General features: G+C 53.1%; 1 long non-coding RNA gene across 1 annotated transcript; it reads right to left on the reverse strand.

Moving 5' to 3' along the window:
• Positions 1-726: 726 nt before the first annotated feature.
• Positions 727-1,710, reverse strand: LOC120391913. Its single transcript, XR_005591527.1, has 2 exons — positions 1,602-1,710; positions 727-914 (listed from the first exon to the last, which is right to left on the reverse strand). It is a non-coding gene; the product is annotated as an uncharacterized LOC120391913 (long non-coding RNA).
• Between the last annotated feature and the right edge of the window lie 16,151 nt (positions 1,711-17,861).

A 17,861-nucleotide genomic window follows, 5' to 3' on the forward strand; every position in this document is an offset into this window, starting at 1 on the left:
CCCAGCTCACACAGAGTGGTGCTCTCACCCTGACACTCTCCGCACCAGTGCCTCACAAGCCTATCGCATGCCACACTGTGTCAGCAGGCCAACAGGCTCTCGATGGCAATAATAAAGTTCCTGAACTGGCAAACCCAGCTAGGCTGGTAAGCACAAAGCACTGAATCTTTCATACGATGTGCGGAGATGATTCGGCTACGCTACCCAATCTAACAACGGATTCTTTCTCCTCCCTTCCCTTGCCCCTGATGGAGGCCCCAGAAGGGTTTGCGTGTCTGCAATAGATGTTGTCACCAATAATTCCCCATGGTTGTTCCTACTGGCTCAGTTCCAGCAGTGCGAGCCGTGGGGTGAGCATGAGAATAGACAGGGATGCAGCTGTTATGGCCATTGTGCCATGAAACTCTCTATACACTTGTGCTCGCACCATTGCTAGCATGAGGGCCAATGGAAACGGCATACTACGGGTCAGATCCTCAGCTGGGGTAAATCAACATCGCTCAGTTGATTTCAACAGAACTACACTGATTTATGCCAGCTGAGGATCTAACACAAAATGTTCCAGGCCACAGACACCCCCAGAACCAGGCGCTGAGCACTTTCCCCAGTTACCTTGCAGGCTTTCCTGTTATAGCCTGCTAGTCCTTCCCTTTCCCAGCAAGGAGACAGGCGCTCAGCACCTTGCCAGATCAGGCCTTCAAACGGCTTTCAGGGGATCTCCCTCCATGACCCAGAGTCTGGTTTAGAATTGGGTGGCTAGGGGCAGCCCCAGTGCACCTGCCAGAATCCAAGAGAAAGAGTAACTTCCGCTGGTTTCAGTGACGGCTCATTGTAGCCCACATTTGGGAGGACAGAGCTGGACCCGAGGGGTCTGGTTCTCCTGCCGCTTAGACCAGTTTTACACCAGATTAGATCTGTGGAAATCAGTGGCGTTACTTCTGAGTTACACCAGAAGGGAGAATCAGGGCTGAGAGCTCTACATGGTGCAAAGAAACAAACAAATTCTAACTGGATGGAGCCTCTCATTTTAAAGGGCAAATGTGTGTGTGTGTCCCCACCCCCATGAAGGGGCATGCATGAGGGGAACACCCAAGGCACCTCAGACTGGGCACCCTAAAAACCCAGGCACCCAAAATCTCTAATTGCTTTTGAAAGTTCAGCTGCCAATGTGTGTAATGTTTCATGGACAAATACCAAAAGGTTCCTGCCCCAAGGAGCTTACAGCCTACGTGTTATTGTAGGCTTATCAGTGTGCAAGAATGTGCTTCTATGCAGTGTATGTAGGTGCATGTGTTCAAGTGTGTATTTGTGAAAACACATGAGTTTAATATACACACACTCATGCAATTTTGAAAATACACACTTGTACTCATTGTGACAAGATGGCTGATGTAGTATGGTGGGTCCTGTGCTTTTCTTGGTGGGGGGCTAAGATGCCACCCCTTGCCCCTGCTCTTGGGGCACCAAGGCTCCCACTAGTGGCCCAGGATGATAGTAAAGGAGGGAAGCAGGGGAGGGGTCTGGGTTTGCTCCTTACTATGAGTCCCAGCCCCTCTCAACCCCTGCGGGTCCTTATCCTCTTCCCCCTTGGGGTGGGGTACCTTCAGTCCTTAGACACTGGGGGAGAGAGTCTCCCTCTCCTGCTGGGACAGGGTCTCCCTTACTCTGGTTTTCTGCTCTTCCAAGTCTCACAGCACACCTCCCAGCTCCAGTCCTCTCTCTCCTGACTGCTGGGAGCAGGGGGTTTTATTAGGTTGCTAACAGGGCCTTAATTGACTACAGATGATCCAATTAACCTGTAGCAACCCTCCCTAGTCTTCAGGGAACCACACCTTAATTAGCCTAGGGTTTATATACTTCCCCTTGACCACTCTCCTACTGCTCCCTGGCCCTCCTGTATCACATCATGCACACCCCCAACTGTATTAGGTATGCAGGTGCAGTAAGGTGGAGTTAATTTGGGGATGTGCAAACCTGTTCAGACATGGGGATTGAGATTACCCATGTGAGTGAGCAGTAGCAATGTGAGTGTAAAGGTACAACTCTGCATTTTTTGTGGGGGGGAGTGCATGAGTGTGTACAGCAGGATTGTGTGTGTGGAGGGGGGCAGGGACATATTTGGTTCTGGGTGCATCAATGTTGGAGTGTGTATAATGTGTTTGATGCCTGTGCGGGCGCATCTGTGCTTCTGATTGTGGGTTGTGGGTGTGTTGGTGCAGGGGTGTGTGTGTGTGAGAGAAGTATAGTTTTGGGGAGGGATGTGCAAAAGGCAAGCAACTGTGTGTGTGTGTCTGTGCCCGGGTGGCACGTGAGGCAGGCTATTTCTGTACAGCTTTGTCTTGGTACTGTATTAAACTCCATGTGGATGTGCTTGAACTTGTGACATTAAAAGCATGAGAGAGACAATGACCAGGAAGCAGTCATTCAGCCAAGCACACCTGTCCTTAGTTGAAGTTGTGTTTAACTCCCCGGTGCCAGACTCCCACGGTTGCTGAGGCAGTTAAAGAAAGTTAAATAAACACGATCGGCAAATCAGAACAGTGGGGACAACACTTTCAAAAGCAGCTAAGTGATTTAGGAGTCCTGTCCATTTTTGAAAGTGACTTAGGAGCCAAAACCCCCATTGACTTTCAGTGTGACGTAGACTCTTAAAGCATGGAGAAGATTTTGGAGATTTTACCCTAAATGATGTGCTAGGATTTTCATCCGACGCTAACTCCTTGAGCTCCTTTTGGAACACCCCAGCATCAGGGATGCTCATTTACACTGGGGTAAATCAGGATTAACTTAACAGGACCCAGTTGTGTAAAATATGTGTAATCAGTGAAAGGTGAATCAAGCCCCAAACAGTTAACTTAGGTTTTGCCAACACTGCGCTTGCTCCCATTAAAACCAGCTATTCAGAGGTTCCAGCACCAAGCGCTACCATAGACAGGCCAAGCCGGTTTGAATAAGTGGTAAGCGGCCCCAGTGCAAATGGCAGCATGGAGTGGCTTATCCTGTCTACACTAAGGGCAGGATTTTTCAGAAGCGCTCAGCCTTGGCCTCTCTCTTCTCCCATTGGCAGGTCAGCAAATGTCTATTGAATAACTGGTGTGCATGGAACCAAGGGGTTTGACCACATCACAGCTGCCGCCGTGCGAGCAACAATCCCTAGCTTCATCTGCAGCGAGGGCTGGGCTAAGAGTTGTTGCTGGTATGGCTGGAGCTGTAATTTGGACACAGCCTGTGGCGTACGTGTGTGAGCGTATGGAGCTGATTGTGTCTCCAGGCCTGACCCAGCCATGACTGCTGCGCCGGCATTTTATTTAGCACTGACGAGGTACTGGCTTTGCGGCAGGAAAGGCTAAATTCATTCCCATGGAGAGTCCTGGGAGCAAAGGCCGAAAACTTTCCATCACTGTGTTTCCTAGAGATTTTTCTGACCGGGCTGCTCTCTGAGTCCGCTTCCCCTGCTGAAAAACAAACTGTACAGAGAAAGGGGCCGGGGGGTCCCAGCACCGCTGGGGTCAGCGTGGAGACATGCTTGGTTTTCGCTGGTACAACCGAGTGCAGAAACTGGCCAACTGTGAATGAATCTGCTACAAGCAGTGAAATTGGTGGTGATGAGGGCCGCTGCCTGGTAGGCGAGGCCGGGTCTGAAACCACAGCCTGGATCATCTGCTATTAGCAATTAGGGCCTGATGAATAATAATTGCTGTTGATATGACAGTATTACCTAGAGGGCCAGTGTTCCCTCTAATTTTTCCCACCCATGTGCGGAATGAGTTTTGTTATATACACCAATATGGAGGTGATGTGTGGTGGGGGTGGGGCCCAAGGGGTTTGGAGTGTGGGAGGGGACTCAGTGCTGCGGCGGGGGGGTGAGGGCTCTGGGGTATGGCTGGGGTTTGGAGTACAGGCTGTCCCAGGGCTACGGCGGGGAGAGAGGACTCCCCCCAGCTCTCTCTCCCCACAGCAGCACCTGGGCTGAGAGGGAGGGGCGCCTCTCCCCACCACAGCAGCTCTGGGGCTGGGGCTGCGGGATAGGTGCCTCTCCCGTGGCCAGGACAGGTCTGTGGCTGGGCTGGGTTGGGGACGGGGGAGGGGCGTGTCTCGTGGCTGGGCTGGGTTGGGTCCGGGGCTGGGGGAGAGGAATCTCTCCCCACCGCAGCCCTGTGCGCCCGCACGGCACTTAATAGGCTGCTGTGAGGCCACGCAGCTTAGGGGGACCTCAGGGCCCCCAGCAAGAACAGTGACCCGTTGTGCTAGGTACTGCACGTGCATAGTGAAAGACAGTCCCAGCCCCGAAGAGATTACAATCTAGATAGGCAAAGAATCAGTTGCAGGCCCTATTTTCACATGGGAACCGAGGCGCAAAGAGATCTCGGGACAAAGAGAACAAGGTCAGACAAAGAGTCTGAGGAAGAAGCAGGAACTGAAAAGAGACCCTAGGCCAGCACTTGTAACCACGAGACAAACCTTCAGCCCCAAATACGGCAGCCGGGTGTCCAGAAATAGGTATTTGGGGTTTCTAACAGCATTTGCTTTGCCCGTGTTTCTGCTTCTTTGGCATTTGCTTCCCCTGAGCATTCAAGCCATTGAGTTTCGCTGGGATGAATGGTCCCGGAGCTTGGGCAGGCCTCACTGCAGAACGAATGCATCTGAGGAAACCGCAACCAATGGCAGACATTTCATGAACAGCCACAGTGGCTAAATTCATCAGCTAGATGATCTGTTGCAACTTATTCCCTGGGCTCTATGAGGGATAAATTATGATCTGTTTTCCTGGGGGATTGGTTACCTTTGTGAGGTGTGCTCATTGGATCTGGGTGCTAACAGAGGGGATTACTGGACATGCTACGTGCGTGGATAAGGCTCATAGACTCATAGACTTTAAGGTCAGAAGGGACCATTATGATCATCTAGTCTGACCTCCTGCATGGAAGGTAGAGCAGACACACGTGCACAGGCTCGTTAAAAGCTGGTGCAAACACATACATTCCCCTGCATACACGTGACTCTCTCCATATCGTGCAAGAGGCAGGTGGAGTCACGGTGACAGGGCCAGAAGCTGACCTCAGTTACACTGGTGTAAATCCAGAGAAACTCCATTAAAACCAGTGGAGTTACCCCAGATTGACACCGATAGAGCATCCATCGGGGCCTGGCCCGCTGTTGCCGATACCTGTACAACGTTGCGGTGGACACGTGTGATCCGCTGTGCGATGCCGCGGCGTGTGCATATGTGCGTGATCCACTGTGCGATGTTGCAGCGCGTGCGTATGTTGTGTGTGTGTGTGTAAATTCTACAGATCAGAATGGCCCAGAGCCTCCCTTATTTAACTCTGGTCCTTTCTTCATTCTTCTTTCTTCCCAGTTCTCATTCTCCCCCTTTTTTCCATACTCTCTTTCTCCCGCCACCTCTCCTTTTGCTCCACTCACATTCATATACCAAGGCCTTTTTTTTTTTTTTTGGAATAGAATTATGAAAAATAAAGCCCTTGTTCTGAGCTGCAGCGTGTCTGCTGCCAGAGAGGGGTCTTATTCATTAAGGTAATGGTCTCATATGCATTTGGGTCTGTTATCAGTAACACTCCAAAGGAAAATGGGCTACTTAAACCTATTATATCACTTCTTTATTCACCATGTGCTGCCATTTACTCCTACATGACACGGGGCTCTAATAGCCCCAGTTCTGAGAAACCCTACGCATTAGCCACCAAGCAGCTCATTAATTCACTGGTTTCATTCTTGGGAAAATAGACTCCGACTGCACGAAAGCTCAGACACCGAGGGCTCAGCCGAAAAAGAAATGCTCTCCCGTGCCAGCATCCCTGTGCAACCCCCTTCCCTCCCCACCCTGCCCCGCGCCACACAGGACACCCTCTGCTGGAGGGTGCGGAGACAGAACGAACGACATTTGGAGCGAGTTCGAAGAGCGGGAGGGAGACAGACAGACACGCTGCCAATGCCAGCCTGTCATCAGACTCTTATTGGTATTCTGGTCATGCTTAGGACCCATGGACCCGTGGCCAAGGACCAGGACCCACACTGTGCAAGGCCCTGTACAAACACAGAACAAATAGAAGGCACATTTCCTGACTCAGTGCCATGCCCTTCCCCCTCCCCTTTTTCCTCACTGGAAGCAGCTAGGGGAGATGTATTGGCGACCTGGGGGTTAGAATAGGTCCCATCAGAAGAGGAACAAACCTATCCTGGCCGTGCTAAGGCCCAGCCGTGGGCAAGAGCACGCGGATGGCGTCCCAGCTGGCATTGGCAGAGCGCTGCTAAGAAGAGGTTTACAAGTTCCACAGTTGGAGAACAGCGTGTGGCAAGGGTTCCCCTGAGAAATTCTACCGGAGCTGCCGTTTGCATGAAGAGAGGAGCCCATGCCGTCTGCAGTCTGCCGGGGTGGCAGCTCCTGAGAAGGGGGGTACGTCGCTTGGCACAAAAGTTGCCAGCCCCCTGAGTGTGTGTGTATGTCCCAGAAGCTTCAAGCCTTGCTCTCCCCAGGTCTGAAAAAGGTCACATACCTCACTGCCTTGAGAGGGAGACCCTGCTGGCTGCACAGAAGCTCCTTCTCCTGAGTCCTGCTCTGCTTTGGGCTTCACAGCTGTAAACCAGGGGCCAATCAGCCAGATCATCAGCTGGTATAAATCAGCCTAGCTCGACTGGAATCCGTGGAGCTAGGTGGATTTACACCTGCTGAAGATCTGGCCCAGTAAAGTGACTCCAGTATACCCGAGATTAGGCGCTGGCCGTGGCTGTTTGATGCAAGCCCTTGGCTGGCCACGCTTTAATCCCAAGGCACAAATTGTCCCAGGTGGAGACCTCCCCTCCCGCTTCCTCCCTTATGCTCCTACTCTGGGGGTTGCGAGCACTTGATCAGACAGAGAATTGAATGTTTAGATGATGGCAGAATTAATTCCAGGCAGGTACAATGAGACCTTCCTCGAGAGCCCTTGAAGGAAATGAAAGGCCCCTCATCCCAGCTCCGAGCCACAAATCCATACGCTCTGCCACTTCTTTTCAAACACACACAGCCTGAAAAAGCAGCCGCATCTGCTTCATGAAAGACAAGGACTCCGTTGAGAGCCCTGACTCCCTCGCCTGTCATTCTCCTGCCCGTGCCAGCCAAGTAGGCACGATGCCGCCATTGTCCTGGGTCTTTGGTCTCTGTGTCCCCAGCCTGCCTCCCAGAGTCGGGGACGTGGCAGACTCTGGAGAGCTGTGTGCGCGCCAGCTGTGTTCTGTGCTGATATTTCCAATTCCAGCAAACGAGGCCTTCTGGTCACTCTAGGGGGCTGGGCTCCTGCAAGGAAACTCGCCTGAATTCTGCTGCTCGCCTGCAGCAAACAGCCATCCTGGAAAAGACCAGGAGGAACATTACACCCATCTCCTCCAAAAAGGCCCCGACTTGAGATGAGCAGCAGCATGGTCTAGCAGGGGAGGGCACTAGCCTGCCATTAGGATTGCTGAGAGCTAGTCTTGACTCTGCCACTGATGTGCTGTATGTCCTTGAGCCCGTCACTTACCCTCCTTCCCATTGCCTTTATCTGTTTGGATTAGGAGCTGTCTCAGACAATGATGCCTCTGCGCAGCGCCTGGCACAATGGGGCTCGGTTAGGACCTCTAGCTGCTACTGTAATCCACATGATAATAAGGAGATGTGGTTAAGCCAGAACGCCAGATCTGGTCCCCCTCAAACTTTGGGACGGTTCCTCTCCAGATCTGGAGAGTGGATTACTGGCTCCCATGCCTCAAGGCTCAGAGACACGCAGCAAAGCTGGGCCTGACCTCCATGATGTCACTGATCCTCTTCAAATGCCACTGTGGAATCCCCCATCCCTAAAGAGCAGCCGGGTTTCAGGACAACCTAGGGTGATCATATTTGCCACCATGCAGGGCCGGCCCAAGCCCCTTGCCTGCCTCCTGCGCGGGACTGGCCTGAGCCGCTCACCACTCCCTGCCTGCCCCCCACGCGAGGCTGGGTCACTGCTCACCCTGCCTGCCCCCCGCACGAGATGGTGCTGAATGGTAGAGCCCTGCCTCCCCCCCTGCACAGGGCTGGCATCACTGCTCGTCTCCCCGCACTTTCCTCCCCACCACTCCCCGCTATTCTGACAAGAGCAGGGCCCTGTCCCGTTTGCTCTCGCCAGCTGATCAAGTCAGCACGCCCACTTCTGCCAAAAAAACCAAGTCGGGACAGGGCTTAAAAACGGGACTGTCCTGGCCAAAACGGGACATGGGGTCACCCTAGGCTTGACACGCTGCCTTGCAGTTGAGGCGGGCTTCCCCTCAAAGCACTTTACCCACGTTCATTCCTGAGGTGTCGCACGACCATGGGGCTGTAGGTCAAAATCGTGATCCCTTCTTCCGGAGACGTGGAGAGGGGAAAGTGACTGGATTGTGGTCCCACCGCAGGCCGGCAGCGCCGCCAGCAGCAGAACGCAGGAGTCATTGTAACGCTCAGCAACCCTGCCTCCAGGGCCCTTGTGCTAACCGCTAATGCTCCCTTTGCTGGCACTGCCACTTAACATTATCACCAGCATCAAAACTCCAGCTGTCCCTTCCCCTTCCTGCACTGAATGGAAAGCTGGGTAGAGATAACAACCCGCTGCAGGTGTTTGCCAGGGGCGGGCCGGAGTATCTTGTTACCACCTGTGCCTATCTCCCAGCCAAGGCAATCCCCTTCCCTGCTGGAAAGGAGGGCAGAGACGCTGATAGACAGGAGGGGAAGCTGGGTGCAGGATCCTTCCAGGATCAACCCCAAGAGACTTCCATTTCTGTCTCTGTGAGCGATTTCTCTCTCCCCTTTCAACCTGGCTCCTGGCTGGCGCATCTGGCTAGCAAGCGAATACGCCAGCAAATACCTGCCTGCCAGATGTGCACAGCTGTACGCAGGCCACGAGTGAGCCATCTGTGGCCCATCCAGCGGTGCGTGCCAGTTGCGTTATGCGGGAGGCTTAAAGAGAAAGTCTAAGCGTGCGTTAGAGGAGGGGAGTGGGACTCGGGAGACTTGCAACCAAATTCTCCGCAGCAGGGTTAGTGCTTGATGCAAAGAGAATGAGGTGCTCAGAATGATGGTGATGGGAGGCCACAGAGGCGCCTTAGTCAGACGGACCCGTTTAGCTCCAAGCGGGAAATTGCATTTCTGCTTTTAAAAGAAAAGCTGCAACGACATTGCAACGGGGTAAAAAGAATAAAATCAAATCCACGCTGATGATGTTAAAAGCTCTGGTGAGCAGAGCCGGGCAGACGCACAGCACAAGCCGCCCAGGGAAACCAGGGCTGATAAAGAACCTGCCGCAGAAAGGAAATGCGATTACCGGCCTGATCCTGCTTCCAACCTGTTCTTTTGTGTCTAAACAAAGCAGGTCACGGCGGGTGCACGGCCGAAGGCTTGGATTTAACTCTCCCCGCGGGTACGTTCTCACCTGGGACCTGCAGCCAGCTCCTTGGCCAGCGTGACGCCGATGACATCAACAGATTATTGCTACAGGAGGGAATTTGGCCCTCGCTGTGTCACCCCGGCACACTGTCGTGTTCTCGCTCCGGAACACATCATGGTGTGTGTGTGTGACATAAAGGTTTTATCAGCGCTCCCCTGGGACAGGCTGTATGATTCCCTCGTGGCTGTGCCCGTCTCAAGCCATGAGGCCGCTCAAGCCATCCTGCCGCATCGCAGCATCCTCACCCTAGCTCAAGCTTACCCAGAGACCTGCATGGAAAGCAGTGTCAGGGCTGCCCCCCCAACCCCCCATAGCGTCTACTTTCACTGCCCCACCTGAGGCTTGTTTTCTTTCTTGATGCCTCTAATGAAGCTAAGTGGCTGCCACTTGAAAGTTTCCACTTCCTGCCTCAGGGCTGATTGCTGCTGAACTGGTAGCGGCAGCATCCCAAGGCCTAGCCTCAGTGGATGGTGACCCCCAGGGAAGGGGATACGGGAGTGAGCCGTGCCCTCTGCTTACCAAGGGCCATTAGAGCACTGCCTGCCTGACCTAGGGGCCTAGGAGATGGGGGGCTCGGAGGCCCAGTGTCTGGGACCAGGGCATATAGGAAACATGCACTAACGCACGGATGCATGATCTCCTTTGACATCCTGCACGGCTCATCAGCTGCGCATTGACGTTACAGGCTGGAACCAAGAATAAGCAGGGAGGCTTTGCTGGCAGCGAGGCACCAATTCTCCACCGGCACTTGGCAGAAGGGAGACTGGATTCTCTGCTGTTCGTGTGTACGTGTAGCACGGCCGAGAGACGCTGGATGTGGTTCTCTGTCTATCCAGTGAACTGGTGCATAAGAGGCAGCTTCAGGGTAAGAGCTCCCCGCTTCCCTCCACACACACACACACGCCCTGCTAACTCACAACTTGGCCTGGAAGGACCCACTGCTACGGGCCATTCATGGCCCATTCAACCCTGAGGCTCTCTTTTAAGATGACTCACAATGAGGATAGGGCAGCAGGTGGCAGTCGGTGGCACTGGGTCTTTATTGCAGCCAGTCAGGTTGCACTGGGGGCATCGGTCGACCGGACTGTGAACGGAGACACTCGTTTCATGCAACACACAGAGGGTGGGACTTGGTGTCTGTGGCATGTCCCCCTGTGAGCTGCATCCATCAGAGATGGACGCTGAGGGAGGGAGGTGCAGTTTGATCTGTTTGCACGAGTCATAAGAACATAAGAACGGCCATACTGGGTCAGACCAAAGGTCCATCTAGCCCAGTATCCTGTCTGCCGACAGTGGCCAATGCCCGATGCTTCAGAGGGAGCGAACAGAACAGGGAATCATCAAGTGAGCCACCCCCTGTCATCCATTCCCGGCTTCTGGCACAACATGTTTGCAAATATCTCTTGCCAAAGGTGAAAAGACAGAGGAGGCAAGGCAAGGCCCCTGGCACAAAGGAAGAGGGAGAGAGAAATGCGAGGAAAAAGAGAGAGATGTGCACACATGTGTATATCTAGCTATCGTAGGGGTTTATCCTGCCATCCAGCACCATGGTATCTGGGTGCCTCCCATATTAAAAAAAGAGCAATAGCAAAGTCCTTAGTAGACTTAATACAAGAACTAGGGGTCACCAAATGAAATTAATAGGCAGCAGGTTTAAAACAAATCAAAGGAAGTTCTTCTTCACGCAGCGCACAGTCAACTTGTGGAACTCCTTGCCTGAGGAGGTTGTGAAGGCTAGGACTATAACAATGTTTAAAAGGGGACTGGATAAATTCATGGTGGCTAAGTCCATAAATGGCTATTAGCCAGGATGGGTAAGAATGGTGTCCCTAGCCTCTGTTCGTCAGAGGATGGAGATGGATGGCAGGAGAGAGATCACTTGATCATTGCCTGTTAGGTTCACTCCCTCTGGGGCACCTGGCATTGGCCACTGTCGGTAGACAGATACTGGGCTAGATGGACCTTTGGTCTGACCCGGTATGGCCTTTCTTATGTTCTTATGTTATGATCTTATGACTCCATCCATCTCTGGCACGTCTCCCTTTCTGGGGTCAGAACCCTGCTTGGGGAGGAGGGGAGATTTTCATTTTCTCGTTTAGATTTTATCCATTCCCTTGATTTGGATTTATCCTTGTTGGTTGGTAAGGAATCACTGGGGAGCAGGGGGCAGTGCGGGGGATCACTGGGGAGCAGGGGGCAGTGTGGGTGGATCACTGGGGGGCAGTGCGGAGGGATCACTGGGGAGCAGGGGGCAGTGCGGGGGATCACTGGGGAGTGGCGGGGCAGTGCAGGGGATCACTGGGGAGCAGGGAGGGCAGTGCGGGGGGATCACTGGGGAGTGGGAGGCAGTGTGGGGGGATCACTGGGGAGCGGGGGGCAGTGTGGGGGATCACTGGGGAGCAGGGAGGGCAGTGCGGGGGGATCACTGGGGAGCAGAGGGGCAGTGTGGGGGGATCACTGGGGAGTGGGAGGCAGTGCGGGGGGATCACCGGCTACTGGAGGGGCATCGGTGTTGTGCGTGAAAAGAACAGGAGTGCTTGCAAAAGCAGCAAAGAGTCCTGTGGCACCTTATAGACTAACAGACGTTCTGGAGCATGAGCTTTCGTGGGTGAATCCCCACTTTGTTGGATGCATGTAGTGGAAATTTCCAGGGGCAGGTATATATATGCAAGCAAGAAGCAGGCTGGAGATAACGAGGTTAGTTCAATCAGGGAGGATGAGGCCCTGTTCTAGCAGTTGAGGTGTGAAAACCAAGGGAGGAGAAACTGGGAGGAGTCCTTGTGGCACCTTAGAGACTAACAAATTGATTAGAGCGTGAGCTTTCGTGGGCTACAGCCCACTTCATCGGATGCCTGCAGTGGAAAACACAGTAGGAAGATAGATATATACACAGAGAACATGAAACAATGGGTGTTACATACACACTCTAAGGAGAGTGATCAGTTAAGGTGAGCTATTACCAGCGGGAGAGAAAAGAAAAGCTCTTTGTAGTGATAATCAAAATGGCCCATTTCCAGCAGTTGACAAGAAGGTGTGAGGAACCATGGCGGGGGAGGGGGAAATAAACAGGGAAATAATTTTACTTTGTGTAATGACCCATCCACGCCCAGTCTTTATTCAAGCCTAATTTTGTTGTGAGTGGGGGCAAGGCTGTTCCAGGGGTTTTGCAGCATTCCCAAAGGCAAGGCCGCCCAGAGGGGGGGCAAGTGGGACAATTTGCCCCGGGCCCCGCAGGGGCCCCGGCAGCGGTCCGGGTCTTCGGTGGCAAGGGGCCCTTCAGTGCTACCAAAGACGCGGAGCAACTGAAGGGCCCCCCCGCCACCAAAATGCCCCGCGAGGCCTGGCCCGGCGGCGGTCTGGGTCTTCGGCGGCGGGGGGCCCTTCAGTCGCTCCAGGTCTTCAGCGGCATTTCGGCGGCGGGGGGCCCTTCAGTGCTGCCGCAGATGCGGAGCGACTGAAGGGCCCCCCGCCGCCAAAGACCCGGACCGCCGCCAGGTGAGTACAAGCGCCGCAGCTCCCCTGCTGTGCCCCAGGCCCCCTGGATCCTCTGGGCGGCCCTGCCCAAAGGATGGTCAGACTCTGGATTATTCAGGGCCAAATACAGCCCCAGGACAGCTGCACCCGGGGTGAGTTTGGCCTGTGGTGTCCAATTCCCTTTTTGCCAGCTCAGCACTGCGGGGCAGTGAAGGCTGCTTAACCCTGACGAGACTAGAGGTGTGAGTCAGACTAGATCTACTGACTTCAATGAGGCTTTTCAGATTTACACCAGCAGGGGATCTGGCCCAAGGAGCCTCTATCCATAGCCTGTGCAGCCTTTATTTGGGAGGGGTCTGCAAGAGGCCAGGGGTGAGATCCTGGCCCCATTGAGGTCCACAGGAGTTTTGCCATTGACTTGGCAGAGACGGGATTTCACCGAAGTTACTAGGAGCAAAGGCTGCCCTTTCCCCAAGAGGCCACTGATTCTCCCTTTCTGGCTGTCTGGACGTCCTGGGCCTGATTCTGAGCAGCTGCAACTCCAGAGGAAGTCGCCCGAAGCTGCGGGTGCCTGGCGCAGTCTGAAATCCGGCCCTCCAGGTCTCAGGCGGCTCCTGTCGGCTGCTGGCCTGTCTCCAGGATCTGTTCAAGCCATTTCCTCAGGGCCCCGTGGAACAGTGGCATCAACCATCTTCAGCAAAACTCCAGGATAAAACAGTTCACCCTAAATCCAGCTGCTGAGCCAGAGGCTTCCTTGGGAGAGTCCCCCTGTTCCTGGCTGCTCCTCCCCATCCCTCCTACAGGCCACCAGCTCCAGGGACCTGGTTCTTACGGCTCCCCCGTCAGCTGCGCTCTTTCATCCTGGATACCAATCCCCTGTGCTCATCAGGCAATCCCCCAGCTCCTTGCAAACTCAACAGGGCTTTGCCTCAGAACTGGGCTGACTCTGAGGCTCGGTCCCCGGGAAGCTTGATTTCCCTGCGTGTCACCCTGCTGACACCAGGGATAAAGTAAACAAGATTCTGCTCCGCTCTACGGAGAGGGGCTGCTCAGGGGAGACCATCTGCTCCAGTCTTGAGCCCCGGGGCCTCCTCCTGCTAGGTGGCCGGGTAAGGAACTGCCACAGACTTCAACGAGGGGGTCGCGGCATGACCGGGTCCTTTCCCGGTGAGGTGAGGAGTGACCAGCAGTCACCAAGCGCAGTGCAGCATCCTCCAAGACTGAGTCTCTGGGCTTGGAATCCTTGGGGTGACCTCTCTGTCTCCTCTCCCCATCACCCTCTCCCTCATTCATCTTCCTTCTCTCCTCCCTCCTTCACTGACTTGCTTTCCTTCTCGCCATCCTTTCCCTCTCCCTTTACCTACGCTCCTTCCCTCCTTCCTCTGGGATGCACCAGCATCACCCTGCTGAAAGGCCATTTAATGAACCACCATTCCTTGCATGGTAACAGCTGGCCCTTCCTGGTGACACTGGAATGGGTGGGACCCAAAGGCCAAGGGGAGGCCATTAGAACCCGAGAAGCGACAGAAAGGCCTGGGGAGTTAAAGAGGGGGAAGGAGGAAGGGAGAAATGAAGGAGAGAGAGGGGAAGAAGAATGACAATGAGAAGGGAGAGGAGAAGGAATGAAGTGAGAAGGGAAAGATGCCGGGAATATAATACATTCAACTAGTGGTAACGCCTAGACCATCATCAGGGCACTTTTCAAATAGCCCCCTCCCGAGGTAGGTCACTGTCAGCGCAATTAGAGAGTGACAGAGCCCGGAGAGGAACCCAGGAGTCCTGGCTCTCAGTGCTCTCGATTCTCTTTTGACCCAGCTAGACTCTCCTTAAGCTGGCGAGGTTGAGGAGGGGAATGCACTAGAGCTCTCTGCTTAATTAGTAGCAATAGCTGAAGCACTTGAGAGACAAAGGCTCATCTCTGTCTGCCCCACTTTCACCAGCACTTGGGAGCCAGGGGTGGGGAGCAAACTGCTTGGAAGCCAGAAAGCGCCCTGGATTCTGTCACCATGGCTGCACAAACACAGCTTCTGTTATCTACAGAGAGAGGAACAAAACCCTCCTCCCGCCCCCTTCCTGTCTCAGCTGCAGCTGATAAAAGAAGGAAAAATAAACTAAAACATCAGGAAACAAACAGGCAGGGAATAAATCAGCCTCCTTCAACACATGTCCTATTTACATGAGGGGCTTTGGAACCGCTGGGCGTGCTTGATGCAGGGACTTATATTTCAAAACCAGGCTAGCAATCCAGCCTTCCAACCACTGGAGTTTCAACAGTCTGCAGCCAGGCCCCCCAAAATCAGGAGGTTGGTTTAAAAATCACGAGGGTTTAAAAAAACCCCACAACATATATGGGGTCCCTTTTATTTGACATCTGGTTTTGGAACCTTTAGGGTTCGCATTTGTCTCCACAACCCCAAGGGGCAGAAATGAGATTTGGGTGTACTTGACATGACACCAGGGCTTTCAGAAATACTGCGCGGCTTGCGATAAACCTGTGAAAACTGGCAATTTGTAATAGCCACAGATTCATAGAACTGAGGCCAGAAAGGACCATTATGATAATCTAATCACACAAGAAAGTTGCATCCAGTGACTCATGCATCAAATTTAACTTCTGGTTGAACTCCAGCATGGCTTTAAGAAAGTCGCCCAGTCTCAGGTTAGAGAATTCAAGTGACGCAGAATCCACCAAATCCCGGACGTAAATTGTTCCAATGGTTAACTATCCTTGTATGGCCCGGCTCCACCAAAGTATTGAGACTCCTAGCTTCCATTTCCTGGCTTCGGTTCTAGCCATGGGAACGTTGCGTGTATGTGAAAGGCTTTGCCTGTGTTAAATGTCTGGATCTGTTTTTCCTTTGGTGGAAAGTGCCCTGCCTCCGCACACACATTTCCTCTAGTTAATGTTTCTTTGGTCCTCTAGCAATGCAGCTTCGCCCCCGTTGTTCCAATCTGGGGCATGAGAGACGTCAGTGGGAGATTTATTAAGAGAGGCCTCGCAGGAGTGAGCCCTTGCTCTTAAAACTCCCCACTAGTAAGCGGACTCACCTACATGAACTGGTTTAGTTTGCAGATTTCAGATCATAACAACAACTCATCAGGCCAGGCAGCCTTCCAAGATCAGGTTCTTGTAAATATCTCTGGCTGCCCTGATATCGCCACAGAAACGGCCCTGTTCTCCACTGCCGGATAAACAGTCACAAACGTACGTAACCCCTGTTGTAATAATACAAATTATCTGATAGCCTGGTCTGGGGCTGGAACCAAATTTCCAAGGCCCAAGAGCTGGACCCATGAGGCTATTTTCACTAGGTTGCTGATTCTCTCCAAGGTCCATCCATCAGCCCAGAGCTAAGAACAAGGCTTCATAGAACCTCAGACACACAACATGGGAATAGATTTATTAGGTCATCCAACATGGGAAGGAGTGGTATCCAAGGGGTTAATTTTGGGGACTGTCAGTCAAGCTGGGTTCTAAACCCAGCTTTGCCACTGACTGGCTGTGTGACCTTGTGCAATGTCTCTGTACCTCCATCTCCTCTGCTGCACAGTGGGGATAACAGACCGGTGCTTCACAGCGGGGTTGTGAGGCGCAAGGAATGAAAAAAAGCTGGCTGGGCAATTGGAGATCTTCAGAGGGGGTGGAATCCATCCCCATGCAGAGGGACCAGAACAAGATCTACGCACCCGTAAACTCTACAGCCCAGATTCTCAAAGATGTTTAGGTGCCTAATTTCCACTGATTTCCTAACTACTTCTGAGGATCGGCCTACTTGAGTTAGGGGAGAATTTGCTCTGCAAAGGAGTGAATGTCTTTCCCGCCCCCACCACTTACCGGTCAAGGCCACAGACTGCATTTGCCATCTCAATTGACTCAGGAGTCCCTGGCTAAGCATGGAAAGGAGCAGGGTTGGCTTATCAAGGAGCAGGGTGTATTTTTGACCAACCCATTTTGTGCAGTCCATGCGGCCCCTTGTCTTTTTGTTAGAATATTTTTTTATTGCAATATGTCCCCTGCTGCACCCGCCCCCTGTGCCACTTGCCTGGTCAGTCTTCTTTCCTTTGTCTGCCCCCTCCGTGGTCGTGTAACTGCTATTGTTCAACCCCTGCAACTCAAAAGCCAGCCTGACCTAATTTGAATCAGCGCTATTGAATCCTTTCTTGTTTTATCTCCCGGCACAAGGGACGTGCTCCCAGTTCCATGGGCTAATTGGGGGTATTGTGAAGGCAGCTTTGTCTTTCAGCCCCGGTTGTCAACGTCCCTGCTTGATGGGGCTCTGAGCTCCCCTGAATGTCTCTCCGCTCTCCTGTAACAAATCATGCCGACTGTTGGGGTGTCGGGGGGGGGGGGGACGACTTTGGAGCCATTACGGTTTGTCACTGAAACAAAGCAGAGCATGACACTGTTCATTACACCAGTGAAAAAGCCAATTTAGAAGGGGGTAATTCAGTCAGTGCAGTGACTGGAGCAATACACAGGGTCATTTCCCCCTCACATCTAAATTATCCTCTGCTTGCTCCCTTACTGCTGTTTATACAACATCGAGAGGCTTGCAATTGAAACAGACAAAAGGCAGGAGGGGAAACCACCTGCCCATGGTCACACAGCAGAACTGGAATAGATTCTAGGTGTCCTGATTGCCAGACCAGTGGCCTACCCACTGGGTAGCACCACCCCTCTCTGTCTCACTCTTTCTCATTGAGCCCGTCTAGATTATGAAACTGACCAGAGTTAAGCCTGTTTATTGAACGTGGCTAGAGTGACTGCAATGGGGTGTTGGTCCTTGTGGTCCCTTCGTGCCTTTTTTGGGGGTGGGCCTGATTCTGCTCTTACGACTGCTGCGGGGAATCGGATCAGCTCGTGCCCTGTCATCGCCTGGGCTGTGCTGCCTGTGCGAGGCGCAGCACAGACTCTGCCCTGTCCTTTCTCCGAAGTGTTCACTTATTCTTGGA

This window comes from Mauremys reevesii, linkage group 26 (assembly GCF_016161935.1).
Source record: "Mauremys reevesii isolate NIE-2019 linkage group 26, ASM1616193v1, whole genome shotgun sequence".
NCBI classification, from domain to species: domain Eukaryota; kingdom Metazoa; phylum Chordata; order Testudines; family Geoemydidae; genus Mauremys; species Mauremys reevesii.